This window comes from Bufo bufo, chromosome 6 (genome assembly GCF_905171765.1).
Source record: "Bufo bufo chromosome 6, aBufBuf1.1, whole genome shotgun sequence".
NCBI classification, from domain to species: Eukaryota; Metazoa; Chordata; class Amphibia; order Anura; family Bufonidae; genus Bufo; species Bufo bufo.
In genome coordinates, this window is record NC_053394.1 from 124,643,872 (window position 1) to 124,662,542 (window position 18,671).

An 18,671-nucleotide genomic window follows, 5' to 3' on the forward strand; every position below is an offset into this window, starting at 1 on the left:
AGAGTTTCTTTGAGAAAAAGGCACACGGTTGCCATTTGGCAGGAGAGGAACCCTGAGACAAGACCGCACCCACCCCTACCTCAGAAGCATCAACCTCAACTATGAAGGGTAACGAAATATCAGGTTGTACTAGGATGGGAGCGGAAGCAAAACTCTCCTTGATATTAGAAAAGGCCTTACGCGCCTCTACCGACCAGGAAGAAAAATCTACCCCCTTTCTGGTCATATCAGTGAGTGGTTTAACAACAGAGGAATAATTCAAAATAAATTTCCTGTAATAATTGGCAAAGCCCAAAAAACGCATCAGCGCCTTCTGATTCTCAGGAAGCTCCCACTCAAGCACAGCGCGGACCTTCTCGGGGTCCATGCGAAAACCAGAAGCGGAGACAAGAAACCCCAGAAATTGGATTTCTGGAACCGCAAACACACATTTTTCCAGTTTCGCGTATAATTTATTCTCCCGCAGGATGAGCAAGACCTGACGTAAGTGTTCCTTATGAGTCTTGAAATCAGGAGAAAAAATCAAAATGTCATCCAAATACACTAATACAAACTTTCCCATTAAATGATAAAAAATGCTGTTGACGAAATGCTGAAAAACGGCTGGGGCATTCATCAAACCAAAAGGCATAACCAAATTCTCAAAATGGCCCTCAGGGGTATTGAAAGCCGTCTTCCATTCGTCTCCTTCTCTGACCCTAACCAGGTTGTATGCCCCTCTAAGGTCTAATTTGGAAAAGACTTTAGCCCCAACAACCTGGTTAAACAGGTCCGGGATCAGAGGAAGCGGATAAGGATCACGAATAGTGATACTGTTCAGCTCCCTGAAATCCAGACAAGGTCTTAAAGAACCATCTTTTTTCTTAACAGCGGCAACAGGTGACTTCGAGGGTCGTATGTGTCCTTTTCTTAGACTCTCCAAGATATAAGCCCGCATAGCGACCCTCTCAGGTTGGGAGAGATTGTATAAACGAGATTTAGGCAGCTTGGCGCCTGGGATGAGATTAATAGGGCAATCATACTCCCTGTGCGGAGGTAAACCCTGAACTCCACTCTCAGAGAAGACATCCAAAAATTCAGAGAGGAAAGGTGGTACAGTCTTAGTAGAAACCTCAGAAACAGATGTTATGAGGCAATTCTCTCTGCAAAAGTTACTCCAACCATTTATTTGCCTCGCTTGCCAATCAATGGTGGGGTTATGTTTAGTGAGCCAGGGTAGCCCCAACACTAGAGGAGTAGGCAAACCGCTAAGGACGAAACATGACACATCCTCAACATGAGCATCACTCACAATTAAACGGATATTGTGAACTATGCCCTTTAATGATTTCTGAGAAAGTGGAGCTGAATCAATAGCAAAAACAGGAATATCCTTTCCCAAAGTGCATACCTGGAAACCATGAGTTATTGCAAATTGATTATCAATGAGGTTGACAGCTGCTCCACTATCCACAAAAATCTCACAAAAAATGCTCTTGCTCTCTAGCGCCACCCTAGCAGGCAGGACAAAACGGGAACTACAAGCAAACGGAAAACCTTCAATTTCCGCCTCAACCCTGCCAATAGTAACAGACGGAACATTTTTAAAAGATTTTTTCCTTTTTGTCTCTTTATTACTCCCAGAAAACTGCCTGAATCTCCTAGAGGGACAAACATTTGCCAGATGATTTATACCTCCACAACAAAAACAAACCCTCCCCTGCGGGCTGAATCTTCTATTGTCAGAGGCAATCAACCCCAGCTGCATGGACTCCTGCTCAGAAGGGGCTGACAGCGACTGAGACCCCTGTGCACAGAATGAGACCGCTGCACTGTCCCGGGACTGAGTATGACAGGAAGGAGAGATCTCTCCTCTCTCTCTAAGACGCCTGTCAATACGAACAGCCTGAGACATAGCAGAATCCAAGGAGGTAGGTCTTTCATGAAAGGCAAATGCATCTTTCAATCCCTCTGAAAGACCATAGCAAAATTGACTTCGGAGTGCAGCATCATTCCAACCCGTATCTGCTGCCCATCTCCGAAATTCTGAACAGTATATCTCTGCGGATTGTTTACCCTGGCATAACAGACGTAGTCTAGACTCAGCCAGAGCAATACGATCCGGATCATCATATATCTGACCCAGGGCTAAAAAGAATTCATCCACTGAACGAAGGGGCCGTGCCCCCTCCGGCAGCGAAAAGGCCCAGGACTGAGCGTTACCCCTGAGCAGCGATATAATGATCCCCACCCTCCGTTCTTCATCACCAGAAGAATGGGGAAGAAGGCGAAAATGGAGTTTGCAAGCCTCTCTAAAATGCACAAAATTCTCACTACCCCCGGAGAATGTATCCGGGAGCGAGATCTTAGGCTCAGCACAAACTCCATGAACGCAAGCTGAACCGGTCACTTGAAACTGAGAAAAAGTCTTACGGAGATCAGCTACCTCCAAAGAAAGACTCTGAAAGCGTTCAGCCAAAAGTGAAACCGGATCCATGCTTGAGACGGTTTTGGCGGCTGATAATGTCACGGATGGTGTACAGGAAACAAGAAAATACCATATAAACAATGTCTCTCTGGATCCACAACTAAGGAACAAAGGGAGACCCCTGCAATAGACCTGCCTCTCTCCCTCACTGCTCAGCCTATGCGAACACCCCAAAGGTGGATGGCCGCATATCCACGTTCCTCGGCTATCTATTACCTGAAGACCCTACAATAGTGAAGGGGCACGACCACCGGCTCCCTACACTGACACGGAGGGAGTCAGGGTCACTTGGATCCAGAAAAGACAAAATCATAAATACATAAACAGCACTTATCTTGCAGACGACTGACGACTGACGACTGGGAACTGGGAACTGGATGCGCACACACACTCCAGGAAGTTGTATCAGCCGCACACTACTGCATTATGGGGAGGAACTTAAAGGGTAGCAATCAGTCCAACTGCATGACAGCTGAGATAGACTAATGAGATGAGAAACTAAACCAAAACAAATAAATTCAAGGAGGAGGATCTGAGAAGCTCCTGTGAGCGCTTCTCAGCTGTCTGGCTGTGACAATCCTTTGCAGTCAATTACAGCCTGAAGTCTGGAACGCATAGACATCACCAGACGCTGGGTTTCATCCCTGGTGATGCTCTGCCAGGCCTCTACTGCAACTGTCTTCAGTTCCTGCTTGTTCTTGGGGCATTTTCCCTTCAATTTTGTCTTCAGCAAGTGAAATGCATGCTCAATCGGATTCAGGTCAGGTGATTAACTTGGCCATTGCATAACATTCCACTTCTTTCCCTTAAAAAACTCTTTGGTTGCTTTTGCAGTATGCTTTGGATCATTGTCCATCTGCACTGTGAAGCGCCGTCCAATGAGTTCTGAAGCATTTGGCTGAATATGAGCAGATAATATTGCCCAAAACACTTCAGAATTCATCCTGCTGCTTTTGTCAGCAGTCACATCATCAATAAATACAAGAGAACCAGTTACATTGGCAGCCATACATGCCCACGCCATGACACTACCACCACCATGCTTCACTGATGAGGTGGTATGCTTAGAATCATGAGCAGTTCCTTTCCTCCTCCATACACCTCTCTTTCCATCACTCTGGTACAAGTTGATCTTGGTCTCATCTGTCCATAGGATGTTGTTCCAGAACTGTAAATGTTTTTTTAGAGGTCGTTTGGCAAACTCTAATCTGGTCTTCCTGTTTTTGAGGCTCACCAATGGTTTACATCTTGTGGTGAACCCTCTGTTTTCACTCTGGTGAAGACTTCTCTTGATTGTTGACTTTGACACACATACACCTACCTCCTGGAGAGTGTTCTTGATCTAGCCAACTGTTGTAAAGGGTGTTTTCTTCCCCGGAAAAAAAATTCTTTGGTCATCCACTACAGTTGTTTTCCGTTGTCTTCAGGATCTTTTGGTGTTGCTGAGCTCACCAGTGCGTTCCTTCTTTTTAAAGAATGTTCCAAACAGTTGTTTTTTCCACGCCTAATGTTTTTGCTATCTCCCTGATAGGTTTGTTTTGATTTTTCAGCCTAATGATGGCTTGTTTCACTGATAGTGACAGCTCTTTGGATCTCATCTTGAGAGTTGACAGCAACAGATTCCAAATGCAAATAGCACAATTGAAATGAACTCTGGACCTTTTATCTGCTCACTCTAATTGGGATAATGAGGGAATAACACACACCTGGCCATGGAACAGCTGAGAAGCCAATTGTCCCATTACTTTTGGTCCCTTAACAAGCGGGAGGCACATATGCAAACTGTTGTAATTCCTACACCGTTCACCTGATTTGGATGTAAATAACCTTAAATTAAAGCTGACAGTCTGCAGTTAAAGCCTATCTTGTTTGTTTCATTTCAAATCCATTGTGGTGGTGTATAGAGCCAAAAATGTTAGAATTATGTCGATGTCCGAATATTTATGGACCTGACTGTATGTATATACAGCAGGACCTATCAGCTACACTATATCAGGATATAACCTACACTGACTATCTCCCACAAACTATCTGTATTATATACAGTGGGATGCAAAAGTTTGGGCAACCTTGTTAATCGTCATGATTTTCCTGTATAAATCGTTGGTTGTTACGATAAAAAATGTCAGTTAAATATATCATATAGGAGACACACACAGTGATATTTGAGAAGTGAAATTAAGTTTATTGGATTTACAGAAAGTGTGCTATAATTGTTTAAACAAAATTAGGCAGGTGCATAAATTTGGGCACTGTTGTCATTTTATTGATTCCAAAACCTTTAGAACTAATTATTGGAACTCAAATTGGCTTGGTAAGCTCAGTGACCTCTGACCTACATACACAGGTGAATCCAATTATGAGAGAGTATTTAAGGGGGTCAATTGTAAGTTTCCCTCCTCTTTTAATTTTCTCTGAAGAGTAGCAACATGGTGGTCTCAAAACAACTCTCAAATGACCTGAAGACAAAGATTGTTCACCATCATGGTTTAGGGGAAGGATACAGAAAGCTGTCTCAGAGATTTCAGCTGTCTGTTTCCACAGTTAGGAACATATTGAGGAAATGGAAGACCACAGGCTCAGTTCAAGTTAAGGCTCGAAGTGGCAGACCAAGAAAAATCTCGGATAGACAGAAGCGACGAATGCTGAGAACAGTCAGAGTCAACCCACAGATCAGCACCAAAGACCTACAACATCATCTTGCTGCAGATGGAGTCACTGTGCATCGTTCAACCATTCGGCGCACTTTACACAAGGAGATGCTGTATGCGAGAGTGATGAAGAGGAAGCCTTTTCTCCGCCCACAGCACAAAAAGTGCCACTTGAGGTGGACTAAAGCACATTTGGACAAGCCAGCTTCATTTTGGAATAAGGTGCTGTGGACTGATGAAACTAAAATTGAGTTATTTGGCTATAACAAAGGGCGTTATGCACGGAGGAAAAAGAACACAGCATTCCAAGAAAAACACCTGCTACCTACAGTAAAATATGGTGGTGGTTCCATCATGTTGTGGGGCTGTGTGGCCAGTGCAGGGACTGGGAATCTTGTCAAAGTTGAGGGACGCATGGATTCCACTCAGTATCAGCAGATTCTGGAGACCAATGTCCAGGAATCAGTGACAAAGCTGAAGCTGCGCCGGGGCTGGAACTTTCAACAAGACAACGACCCTAAACACTGCTCAAAATCCACTAAGGCATTTATGCAGAGGAACGAGTACAACGTTCTGGAATGGCCATCTCAGTCCCCAGACCTGAATATAATTGAAAATCTGTGGTGTGACTTAAAGAGAGCTGTCCATGCTCGGAAGCCATCAAACCTGAATGAACTAAAGATGTTTTGTAAAGAGGAATGGTCCAAAATACCTTCAACCAGAATCCAGACTCTCATTGGAACCTACAGGAAGCGTTTAGAGGCTGTAATTTCTGCAAAAGGAGGATCTACTAAATATTGATTTCATTTCTTTTTTGTGGTGCCCAAATTTTTGCACCTGCCTAATTTTGTTTAAACAATTATAGCACACTTTCTGTAAATCCAATAAACTTCATTTCACTTCTCAAATATCACTGTGTGTGTCTCCTATATGATATATTTAACTGACATTTTTTATCGCAACAACCAACGATTTATACAGGAAAATCATGACGATTAACAAGGTTGCCCAAACTTTCGCATCCCACTGTATATAAGCTAACTAACTAACTATCTATCTAAAGGAAATAAACAGTAAAGCACAGAGCACAGCAATGACACTGCTCTCTCTCTCTCAGAACTCCACAAAACTGCAGAAAATGGCTGCTGGGTAGTTTCTTATATAGTAAGGGGTAGGCAACTTTCCTATTGGTTGCTAGGGATGTTGCTAAGCTCAGACAAAGACATTGCAGCCTTCCCATTGGCCCAAAAACAAGAAGGGAGGTTACTGATGAAAAGAAATCTAGAATACGAATTGTTTAAGTGGCGATATTCGTGATCAAAATTCGCAATTTGAATATTCGCGCCCAACACTATCAGACACAGGGGCAGACACAGACATCTGATGTCCCCTGGGTTAGGACTTTCCAGCCATAGAGTATCCTCCTTCTCACAGGGGAGCACCCAGGAATTTTGTCTAGGGGGGGTCCGGAAGGCAAAAAAAGTGGCACGTGTAGTGCGCTGTGCCAATTCTTTTGCCTGCTCATTTTTCAAAGCCCCCTTTATATTTATAAATGCAGGAAGGGGGGGGAGGGAAGGCGTAGTGTGTTGCGCTGATTACTTGGCCATTCTAAAAGCTCTGTAGGTATAAAATAATGTGGCACGCGCAGCCCCACCCATTATTAAAAGCCCATCTACATATAATAGGCCACGCCCAACAAACACTGTACAGCTGAAATTCTATAGTTGAGGCCTGTCTCTACATATCATACGGAGAGGGGAGGCCTGTCCTGGCTGCACTGCCTGCTTCACATTATACAATAACAGACTACAGCCAGGAAGCTCCTCCGCTCTCCTCCCTCCCCAGATCCTTCTCAAGGCCTGTGGTTCCCCCCCACCATCTGCCACCCGCCCGTGGCCTGCTGCCCCCTTTGGCCGTCCTCACCCAGCTCTGAATCCTCCTTCTGCAAATGGCAGGGGGAGGAGCCGGAGCATCTCCTCTCCTACATAGCGCCACATACCTCTTACATCCAGTGATGTCACCTTTGTTGTAGACATTCTCTTTATCTTCTCCATTCAGACCAGACCGCCATGATGATTTTTCAGCCTTCTCCTGTCTCTGCAGAGATTGACAAACAGACATTAGTTTCCCACATTTCCATCATCTTCACATCTTCTGTACACCCTTTCCTGCCACCCCCAATACTATACTGCAGAAACAGTCCCCCTGGAAATACTAATACCACACAGATAGTGCCCCCTTCAACAATTATTGGCACACAGTGCTCTAAAAAATAACTGCGCCCAGACACTAATAGTATAAAGATAATGTCCCTCAAAAATTATTGTGCTAAGCTGATACTGTGCCAGGGTGCTCCCCAAAGTAACAGTGCTCCCCAAAATCACACCAATAGAAATAATTCTCTGCCAGAGCACACTTAGTAGTAATAATGTCCCTATAGTGCCCATACTAGTAATCATGTTCCTCATAGCCCCCCAGTAGTAGTAAAGCTCCGCATAATACCCCCTAGTAGTAATAATTCTCCCTATAATATGACAGTACATGAAATACCCCCGCTTAGTGCCTGCTGTTGAGCTAATGTCCCCATAATGTATGCCAGTATAAAATACCCCTATATAGTGCCCCAGTAAATGCCCTCATAGTGCTCCTCTCCCCCTTCCCCATAGTGTCCCCCATAATATACCAGTAAAAAATGCCCCTTCTAAGTGCCACCATATGCCCCAATAGTGCTCCACTCCCCCATAGTGCCCCAAAATAATGCCCCATAGTGCCGCTCTCCCCTATAATGCCTCCCATAATGTGCCAGTAAAAAATGCCCCCTTAGTGCCACCAGATGCCATAATGCCCCCCATAATGTGCCAATAAGAAAAAAAGAACTCCCACTTCCCCATAGTGTCCCCAAATAATGCCCCTATAGTGCCACCAGATGCCCCATAGTGCCGTTCTCCCCTATGGTGCCCCCCATAATGTGTCAAAAAAATTATAATTGGGCTGTAAGAATTGTCAGATGCCCCCATAGTGCCAGCTCCCCCCCTCCAAAAAAAAACAAAACAAAAAAAAAAACACTGATACTTACCTCCATCAGCAGCGATGTGAAGCAGGCCTCTTCCGGCCTGTGTCCCTACTGTGTGCTGCCCGGCGGTAGGTGGCGCGATGATGACGTCATCGCGCCGCCTGAGCCGGCCTTTGATAGGCTGCAGGCATTAGTGCTTGCGGCCTATCAGAAGAACAGGGGAGGGACAAGTCTCTCCCTCCCCTGCCGCAGCACAGGCATCTGTATCGCTGTCCTGAGGACAGCGATACAGATGAATATGGAGATGAGCACTTCCACAATGGAAGCGCTCATCTCCTACTGCACCCCGGCCCTCCCACCGCTGCCGCAATTACATCCAGGGCCACGCCGCCTGTGGTGATTGGCGGTGCGGCTCTGAAGGATAAAAAAATAAATATTGTCTGGTTGTTCTAGGGGGGGTCCAGACCCCCCTGGACCCCCCCCTGTAGGTGCGCCACTGCCTTCTCATAGAACACCCCTTTTCATCTCTCCAACAATTCGCCAGGAATTATGAGCTATGAAATTCATTAGCACAGTCGCTTACATTTAATCGAATACATGGTGGGGTGATTTTTTTTTTTTACTTTTATGGAAGCAGAGGAACCCCTTAACCTGCAGGGTCCATGTGCAGCTGCATTTGTTGCACATACGGTAAGTCCGCCTCTAGTCAGACACTTTTTTTGGTCACTTATCGACTATGAGGCAAAGGAAATCAAACGTGCCAACACATAGTCCAGGTGCTTCCACGTGCCAACACATAGTCCAGGTGCTTCCATCCACATTAGATTGCAGGCAGATCTACATTTTATTACCTGTACTTTGTACACTTGAGCATCATCCATCAATAATCACTGACTCTATATTTCTCTTTAGGACAATCGATTATGACTATGTTGATGACCACAGTGAAGCTGACGAATATTATAGTACAGGAAGTTATGATGACTTTCAAGACACCACCAGTGAGAATTATGATCCATCTATGATACACCAACTGCATCTTGTATAAGGCGATGACAGTAACACGGCATGTGACCGCTAAAGCCAATGGCTAGTTGCAGCTGGTTATGTGCCAGTCCTGTTTTTTTTTTCTTTTTCAAGAACTGAACAGTATTTTTCTTCTGATGCTGACAGAAGTGGTTGTTTTGCGTCACATCTTTACTTCTAACACCTTTAACTAAACATGATTAGATTGTACAGGAAGGTGAACTCAGGGAATATGGTCTTGGAATCGAATTTGTAGACAGTAAAAATATTGGTAATAGCTTAAACTTATTCCACAGAAATCTGTAATAATATGAAGTGTCTTATAAGATCTTAAAAATAATATATTATAGGGGAAAAAAATATTTAAAAAATAAAAATTCTACATTTTTCAAACCAGCACCGCGATCTGAATAATTTTGTAATTGCATGTAATTAAAAATTTTGTATAACCACTGAGCTATTCACTATCTATTCATTACCTGTACAGTGCCACCTGCTGTTTGCTCTTTTTGTAAATTCTCTGTTCAGCTCGCTGAGGTTGACATACAGTACAGACCAAAAGTTTGGACACACCTTCTTATTCAAAAAGTTTTCTTTATTTTCATGACTATGAAGGCATCAAAACTATGAATTAACACATGTGGAATTATATACATAACAAACAAGTGTGAAACAACTGAAAATATGTCATAATCTAGGTTCTTCAAAGTAGCCACCTTTTGCTTTGATTACTGCTTTGCACACTCTTGGCATTCCCTTGATGAGCTTCAAGAGGTAGTCACCTGAAATGGTCTTCCAACAGTCTTGAAGGAGTTCCCAGAGATGCTTAGTACTTGTTGGCCCTTTTGCCTTCACTCTGCGGTCCAGCTCACCCCAAACCATCTCGATTGGGTTCAGGTCCGGTGATTGTGGAGGCCAGGTCATCTGGCGCAGCACCCCATCACTCTCCTTCATGGTCAAATAGCCCTTACTTTCAAAGTTTTCCCAATTTTTCGGCTGACTGACTGACCTTCATTTCTTAAAGTAATGATGGCCACTCGTTTTTCTTTACTTAGCTGCTTTTTTCTTGCCATAATACAAATTCTAACAGTCTATTCAGTAGGAATATCAGCTGTGTATCCACCTGACTTCTCCTCAACGCAACTGATGGTCCCAACCCCATTTATAAGGCAAGAAATCCCACTTATTAAACCTGACAGGGCACACCTGTGAAGGGAAAACCATTTCAGGGGACTACCTCTTGAAGCTCATCAAGAGAATGCCAAGAGTGTGCAAAGCAGTAATCAAAGCAAAAGGTGGCTACTTTGAAGAACCTAGAATATGACATATTTTCAGTTGTTTCACACTTGTTTGTTATATATATAATTCCACATGTGTTAATTCATAGTTTTGATGCCTTCAGTGTGAATCTACAATTTTCATAGTCATGAAAATAAAGAAAACTCTTTGAATGAGAAGGTGTGTCCAAACTTTTGGTCTGTACTGTACATGCTCAGTTTCATCTTTCAACTGTCACCAGCTGCAGCAGAAAGGGCACAACCCTAAGAAAGTGCTCGTCCCCTGAGCTGCCAGCTTCAAATAAACCTAGCAGAGCCATTGGAGAAATGAATGAGGAGATCGCTAGATCCATGTGAGGTACAGGGCTGGTTCTAAGTATGTTAGAAAGATACTAGCAGGTACTGTATGATATCTGATTTTAATTTTTTACATTACCAATAGGATAACCTCTTTAAATCTGGATTTTATTATAAACTTTTATTTTTAATTAACCTGCTAGGGACATATGACGTACCGGTACAACATGATGTCCCAGTACTTAAGGACACATGACGTACCTGTACGTCATGTGTAGTTCCAATCACCGCCGGAAGGTGCCTACTCAAAACCTTGGGTCAATGCGCAGGGATGTCTCGTGACCGCCCCGTGTCGGCGATCGCCACAAACCGCAGGTCAATTCAGACCTGCGGTTTGCGGCTTTTACGGGAGTTGCGGCGGGCGATTGGAGGTGCCATCGGATTCCCGTGCGGCTGTAAGGGGAACCCGATGGCATTGAAGGCAGCGCGATGCCTTCCTTAGGCATCGGCGCTGCCTTCCGGTGACGAGCCTGTGAGATCCAGCCCCCTGGATCTCACAGGCAGGAAGCTGTATGAGTAATTCACACCGTATTACTCATACAGCCAATGCATTCCAATACAGAAGTATTGGAATGCATTGTAAAGGGGATTAGACCCCCAAAAGTTGAAGTCCCAAAGTGTGACAAAAAAGAAAGTAAAAATAAAATAAAAACTGTGCTAAATAAACCATTTTTTGTCACCTTACATCACAAAAAGTACAACAGCAAGCTATCAAAAAGGCGTATGCCCACCAATATAGTACCAATATAACAGTCACCTCATCCCACAAAAAATGAGCCCCTACCTAAGACAATCGCCCAAAAAATAAAAAAAATATGGCTCAGAATATGGAGACACTAAGTATAGTGAAATTTTGAAAAATTTTGAAATTGTATCTCTATTTTCCATTAATTCTTGTGGAACACCTAAAGGGTTTAAAAAGTTTGTAAAATCAGTTTCGAATACCTTGAGGGGTGTAGTTTCTAGAATGGGGTCATTTTTGGGTGGTTTCTATTATGTAAGCCTAACAAAGTGACTGCAGACCTGAACTGGTCCTTGAAAAGTGGGTTTTTGAAAATTTCTGAAAAAATGCAAGATTTGCTTCTAAACTTCTAAGCCTTGTAACATCCCCAAAAAATAAAATATAATTCCCAAAATGATCCAAACATGAAGTAGACATAAGGGGAAAGTAAAGTAATAACTAGTTTTGGAGGTATTACTATGTATTATAGAAGTAGAGAAATTGAAACTAAAAAATTTGCTAATTTTTCAAAATTTTTGGTAAATTTGATATTTTTTTTATAAATAAAAATGAAATTTTTTTACTCCATTTTACCATTGTCATAAAGTACAATATGTGACGAAACAAATGTCTCAGAATGGCCTGGATAAGTCAAAGTGTTTTAAAGTTATCACCACATAAAGTGACACTGGTCAGATTTGCAAAAAATTGCCTGCTCCTTAAGGCGAAAATGAGCCCGGTCCCTAAGTGGTTAAAGGGATTGTGTCACTTCAGCAAATAGCATGTATCATGTAGAGAAAGTTAATACAAGGCACTTATTAATGTATTGTGATTGTCTATATTGCTTCTTGCTGGCTGGATTTATTTTTCCATCACATTTTACACTGCCTGTTTCCATGTTTACGACCACCCTGCAATCCATCAGCGGTGGCCATGCTTGCACAATATAGAAAAAGCACCAGCCCATGTGAGCTCCCACGGTCCCGGCCACCAGAGACAGCACTTCCTATAGCACGACCACCGCTGATGGATTGCATGGAGGTCGTAACCATGTAAACAAGCAGTAAATATATATGTAATGTGATGGAAAAATGAAGCCAGCAAAGGAATCAATATGGATAATATTAATAACAGTACTTTAGTAAGTGGTTTGTATTAATTTTCTCTACAAGATAAATGCCAAATGTCACTACACAACCCCTTTAAGGAACAAATCAAACTCACAGTCTCTCCTCTAAAAGAATTGAAATGTTCACAAAGGATTGCAGTTTTTCCAATACTTGCTAGGTGGTGGCACGCTTGTATTGTTTCCCCACTGCTGTCAGACAGATCATTCTGTTGCCGATGGTGCCGGCTGAACACTCTTCGTCCATATCTCCAATCCTACAAAGAAAGAAAGCGACATGCACCTCCAATAGTAAAACATCGCTGCAACAGGATAAATCCTCCACGCAGGGGTTTTATTCACAAGCATTAGAAGAATGAAAATGAAGCTCACGCTGACCCCATCAACATGTGGCTGTTTCCCACCTGACGTGAGTTTCGCAATCCTGCTTCTTCCGTGTCACGGACGTCACGTACAGCTTGGGGGACATATTACCACTGCAGCCAGTACTTGGCTGCAGCAGCAGACATGATTTCTATACGTTTATGTTCGGGGAGAAATTTTGGACCATTCTGTTGGTCATCGGTATTTCTGGGACAACCATCTTCAGGTCATGCCATAGTATCCTATGGCTGATTCCAAAGTACATATTTTTATTTTTCAACCATTCTTTAGTTGATTTACTTACTTTAATTCCCCTTGGAGTCAGTATGGGGGCTAGTCTACTACACTATAGCGCCCCTGCAAAAAGACATGCACAGACAGAAAGCAGGTCAAATGGCCTCCAAAGCTTAAGCTTATTGACTCCATTAGCCTCAGTAAAGGCCAGATTTATAATTAGGATATTTGTGGCATGAAAAAAGTCACAAACTGTGTGTTTGCAACCTTTTCAATGTCACTTGCACAAAAGTGTTTGTGCAAGTGGCGTTTCTCTGCTGGGTTTACATCTTTCCTGAAAAGGTGGAGTGGCGAGTATGGGGAGGGGGGGCAGGTCAGTAATTGCAACAGCCCCGTGGATTAGTTGGCTTAGTTGCCCATTGCAACAAAGATTCCACTTTTATTTAATTTTCCAAAGGAGCTCTGAAAAATGAAAGGTGGAATCTCATGCCCATTTGTTTGTTTTGAATTTTTGCTTTTCCTCCCCACGTTCCAATAGCCATAACTTTTTTAATTTTCTGTTCATATAGCCATATAAGGCCTCTTTCACACGGGCGTTGCGGGAAAATGTGCGGGTGCGTTGCGGGAACACCCGCGATTTTTCTGTGCGAGTGCAAAACATTGTAATGCGTTTTGCACTCGCGTGAGAAAAATCACGCATGTTTGGTACCCAAACCCGAACTTCTTCACAGAAGTTCGGGCTTGGGATCGGTGTTCTGTAGATTCTATTATTTCCCCTTATAACATAGTTATAAGGGAAAATAATAGCATTCTAAATACAGAATGCAAAGTAAAATGGCACTGGAGGGGTTAAAAAAATAAAAATAATAATTTAACTAACCTTAGTCCACTTGATAGCGCAGCCCGGCATCTCCTTCTGTATTCTTTCTTCAGGACCTGGGTAAAGGACCTTTGATGACGTCACTCCGGTCATCACATGATCCATCACCATGGTAAAAGATCATGTGACGTACCATGTGATGACCGGAGTGACGTCACCAAAGGTCCTTGACCTATAATGAATGCTCACCACAGGTCCTGTTCAGTAAAGGAGACAGAAGGAGATGCCGGCATCGCGATCAAGTGGACTAAGGTGAGTTAAATGATTTTTTATTTTTTTACTATGCATTCTGTATTCAGAATGCTATTATTTTCCCTTATAACCATGTTATAAGGGAAAATAATAATGATCGGGTCTCCATCCCGATCGTCTCCTAGCAACCGTGCGTGAAAATCGCACCGCATCTGCACTTGCTTGCGGATGCTTGCGATTTTCACGCAACCCCATTCACTTCTATGGGGCCTGCGTTGCGTGAAAAACGCAGAATATAGAGCATGCTGCGATTTTCACGCAACGCACAAGTGATGCGTGAAAATCACCGCTCATGTGAACAGCCCCATAGAAATGAATGGGTTGGTATTCAGTGCGGGTGCAATGCGTTCACCTCACGCATCGCATCCGCGCGGAATACTCGCCCGTGTGAAAGGGGCCTAAGGGTTTATTTTTTTGCAGGATAATTTGTATTTTTAAGGGCACCATTTATTTTACCATGTCTGTTATTGGAAAATAAGAAAAAAAAAATGTTTGTGGAGTTAAATTGAAAAAAACAACAACACATTTCCGCCAAGGTTTTTGGGGTTTTGACATCACAGTTCACTGTGTGCTAAAAATGGCATGAAAGTCTTATTCTGTGGCTCAATACGAATACAGCAATGCCAAACTTGTATAGGTTTCTTTGTTTTACTACTTAAAAAAAAATAAAAACCTTTGAAAAAATCTAAGGGGGGGGGGGGTCATTTATTAAACTGAAATACGCCAATATTAGGCATATTTATGAAGCAGATTGCGGCACAAAGGTCCTTTGAGCTGCAATCTGCAACTTTTCCCTGATCATGCTAGGTTTAAAAAAGTGGGCGTGGCGTTGGTGAGGATGGGGATGTCTCATGTACCATTTTCTACATCTGTTTTAGTTGTAGAAAAAGGTCTAAATGTAAGACAGCTCGGAAGCTGCCTTACATTTAGCAATGTATCACCATTTAAAAAATAGCCGTTAATGTTAAAAAAGTATATATAACCCCCAAAGGGTGAAGTAAGCAAAGATAACCATTAGAGAATTTTTCAAAATTTTTATTTAAAAATAAATAAATCGCTTTGATCCGAATTTATTTGCGGCGAATCGCATAAAAAAACCTGCTATTTCCTGGCTGCAGAGAGCCTTTATAGTGGTGTAGAAGACTGTGCCTTGCAGTAACACGCATAGGGAGTCTGCTGTGGAATGAAATAATACTGAGTCAGTATGACACGCAGATGACAGGCGTCACTCTTAGATTCACTGCACACTTCACTTATTTGGGCAGTCATGGGGCCAAAACTTACCAAATAACTAAAGTATGAACTCAGCCTTACAGGTCGATGTTAGCATCAAGAAGAAGCGCACTCCTTTTACACCGTCATCAGCGGAATCCACATAGATGCCTACAGAACCTGTTCTATTAAATACTTATACAAGTAGAGCCCCCTGACAGAGTGGAGAGGGTGTCAGCAGTAAGTTTGTGTTGACGTCACTGAATATTTTGCCCTTCCTCTGATCCGTCAGAACAATAACCCCCAAAAACGGATCCTGTCTGTGGAGCATCCACCTTCACTCGGTCAGCATTTGGTCAGTAATCCATCAGTATTGCTAATGCCAGAAAAAAACAGGAGAAGATCCAAAACAGAGATGACACGTGAATGGAATATTTGCATGTCTTCTGTGTTTTGTACCCACTCCTGCTTTTTTGTACCAAATCCCAAGCCAATTCTGATGGGACCATACAGGCCTTACAGCTGCTACATAGACAGAATCCGTTGTGCGTCTCATTTTTTCTTCCTTCTGACAGATCAGAACAATGGTCAAATAAATGATGATGTTGTGAGATTGTGGAACAGCTATTCCTGTATAAATTGTACGGAAACTGTCATTTGGCATTCCGGGCACTAGAGGCTACTGTTTTGCAGCTACAACCAGCACACTCTGGGATTTGCATCTGTAAAGAAGGTGATGACTCATGCAGGCTGCTTGTGAGTGAACCATTAAGTCCTGATCTGACATGGTGGAAGCAATGTTCTGTGAGAGACTGAATCCGATTCCATCTTGGCTTCCGGGTGTCCAGGAGTGAACGGGCACGCAGAGGAAGGAGACTAGTTGTTGTCCCTTACTTGGATCCAGCTCTTTGAAAGAGAGATTGTTCCAGGAAGACAGTGTACAGCGTGTGGGCAGAAGTCTGAGTACCAAGCAAGGCCGCACGGTTGCTGAGAGTTTGGTGGCCATCCCGAGTAAGCGTCATCCTCGGGCTCAGAACGGATGCCGGTCTGTACACCTGGTTACTCATTGTCTTATACTGAGTGGCGCCTGAAGTAACAGAGACTAAGCCTAGGCCTGAACATAGTTAGATAGTGAGGGTTATATGTTTTGCTAGGCCGGACAGAACTGTTCTTCTGCGCAGTATTTTGACTTGCAGGCTCTGCTGCATTTGCCACCGGCTAGGTTTGTCCTCTTTAGCGGCACAGCACGACTTGCAGGCTCTGCTGTGTACGTCACCGGGTTAGGCCTATCCCTCGGACAGGGACAGTGACTGGGAGCCAGGGGCATAGCTTAATCTGTGTATATTCATATTGTTGTGTTATTACTATTGTTAATGTAAAGTTTCTGTTCTTGCATATAAAGCTGGTGTCAGTGTCGCTTTTCTTGTCTGTAACTTTGCTGTATCCTGGGGAGCCCACCCTGGTACACGAATTACAACTTGGCGTAGTCGGCAGGATATAGTGACCGTTATGGACGGGAACACGGCGGGAGACCGTCCCCCGGTGCCAGTGGTGCCGGATCAGGACCAGGCCCAGGGTGCACAGGCGCAAGACCAGCTTGCCCCCAACAACATGGCTACCCCAATAAGATACATCCCCGTAGGGGCACTGCTGCGTCATCTGCCAAAGTATGACGGTAGAAACATGACATTGCAGGGAAGGAACAGCATGAGAAGTCCACAGAGTGGCCCTATGACATAGTGGTAAGGCAGAATCAGCATGAGGAGGCCACAGAGTGGTAGAATGACAGCGTGGAGGTGACGACAGCATCAGGAGGCCACAGAGTGGCAAGGTGACATAGAGTGGAGGTGCAGCAGCATGAGGAGGCCCCAGAGTGGCAAGGTGACATGGTGTGGAGGTAGCAGCAGCATGAGGAGGCAACAGAGTGGCAAGGTGACATAGTGTGGAGGTGGCAGCAGCATCAGGAGACCACAAAGTGGCAAGGTGACATAGTGTGGAGGTGGCAGCAGCATCAGAAGACCACAGAGTGGTAAGGTGACATAGTGTGGAGGTAGCAGCAGCATGAAGAGACCACAGAGTGGAAAGGTGACAGCGTGGAAGTGGCAGCAGCATCAGGAGACCACAGAGTGACCCGGTGACAGAGTGGGGAGGTGGGTGGCAATAACAGTACCATCTGAAGATGATAGGTGAAAGACAGAGCACTTGGCATCAGATGTGTGGCATAAGGCAGGTGGCAGCATCAGAATAGTAGCTGAGGCAGGTAGCCAGAAGAAAAAGGTCTCTTTTGTCAAAGCGTTAGTGTGGCACCATGAATGATCATCTAGTCTGATGCATCAGGCATTGGTGGGTGGAAATCCTGGCTGATCCACGCCTGATTCATCTTGACAAAGTTCAGTCTCTCCACATCTTGGGTGGGCAGGCGTGTTCTTCTTGGGGTAACTATGGCCCCTGCCGCAATAAACACCCGCTCTGATGCCACACTACTTTTCCAGGGCAAACTCTGCCAGTTGCGGCCACAAATCCAGTTTGGCTGCCCAGTAGTCCAGCAGATCTTCAATGTGGGGTGGCAGGGTGCACTCCAAGTATGCCACCACCTGCTGAATGGTCCTGCTCCAGGTGTAGCTGCTGCTGGTGAATAGTTTCTTCACTAAGCGGGTGAAGAAAGCTGCTCATCAGTGACTCTAGACTCAGGCTGCTGCTAATGGAGCTGGTACTGCTCCTGCCACCCCACCCCTCCCCAGCAGTGGAACGTGGCAGTGGAACGTGAGTGCAGAGGGCTCCCCCGGTAAGACCTACGAGGGGATGGACGATGACGCAGATAGGCATCGGCCAACTCACTACATAGGATGTCTCTATAGTAGTTCAGTTTGTCCTCCATCTCAGCGGGTGTAAAAAAAGGCCCCCATTTTGGACCGGTAGCAAGGGTCCAACAAGGTGGAGAGCCATAAGTAATTCCTCTGCCGAATGGTGACAATTCGACTGTCACTACCCAAGCAAGTGAGCATGCATCGGGCCATTTGTGAAAGTAACTCGGAGGGACTCCCTGCCTCCATCTCCACTGCATACTGACACAGTGTGTCTGGGTCTTCTGC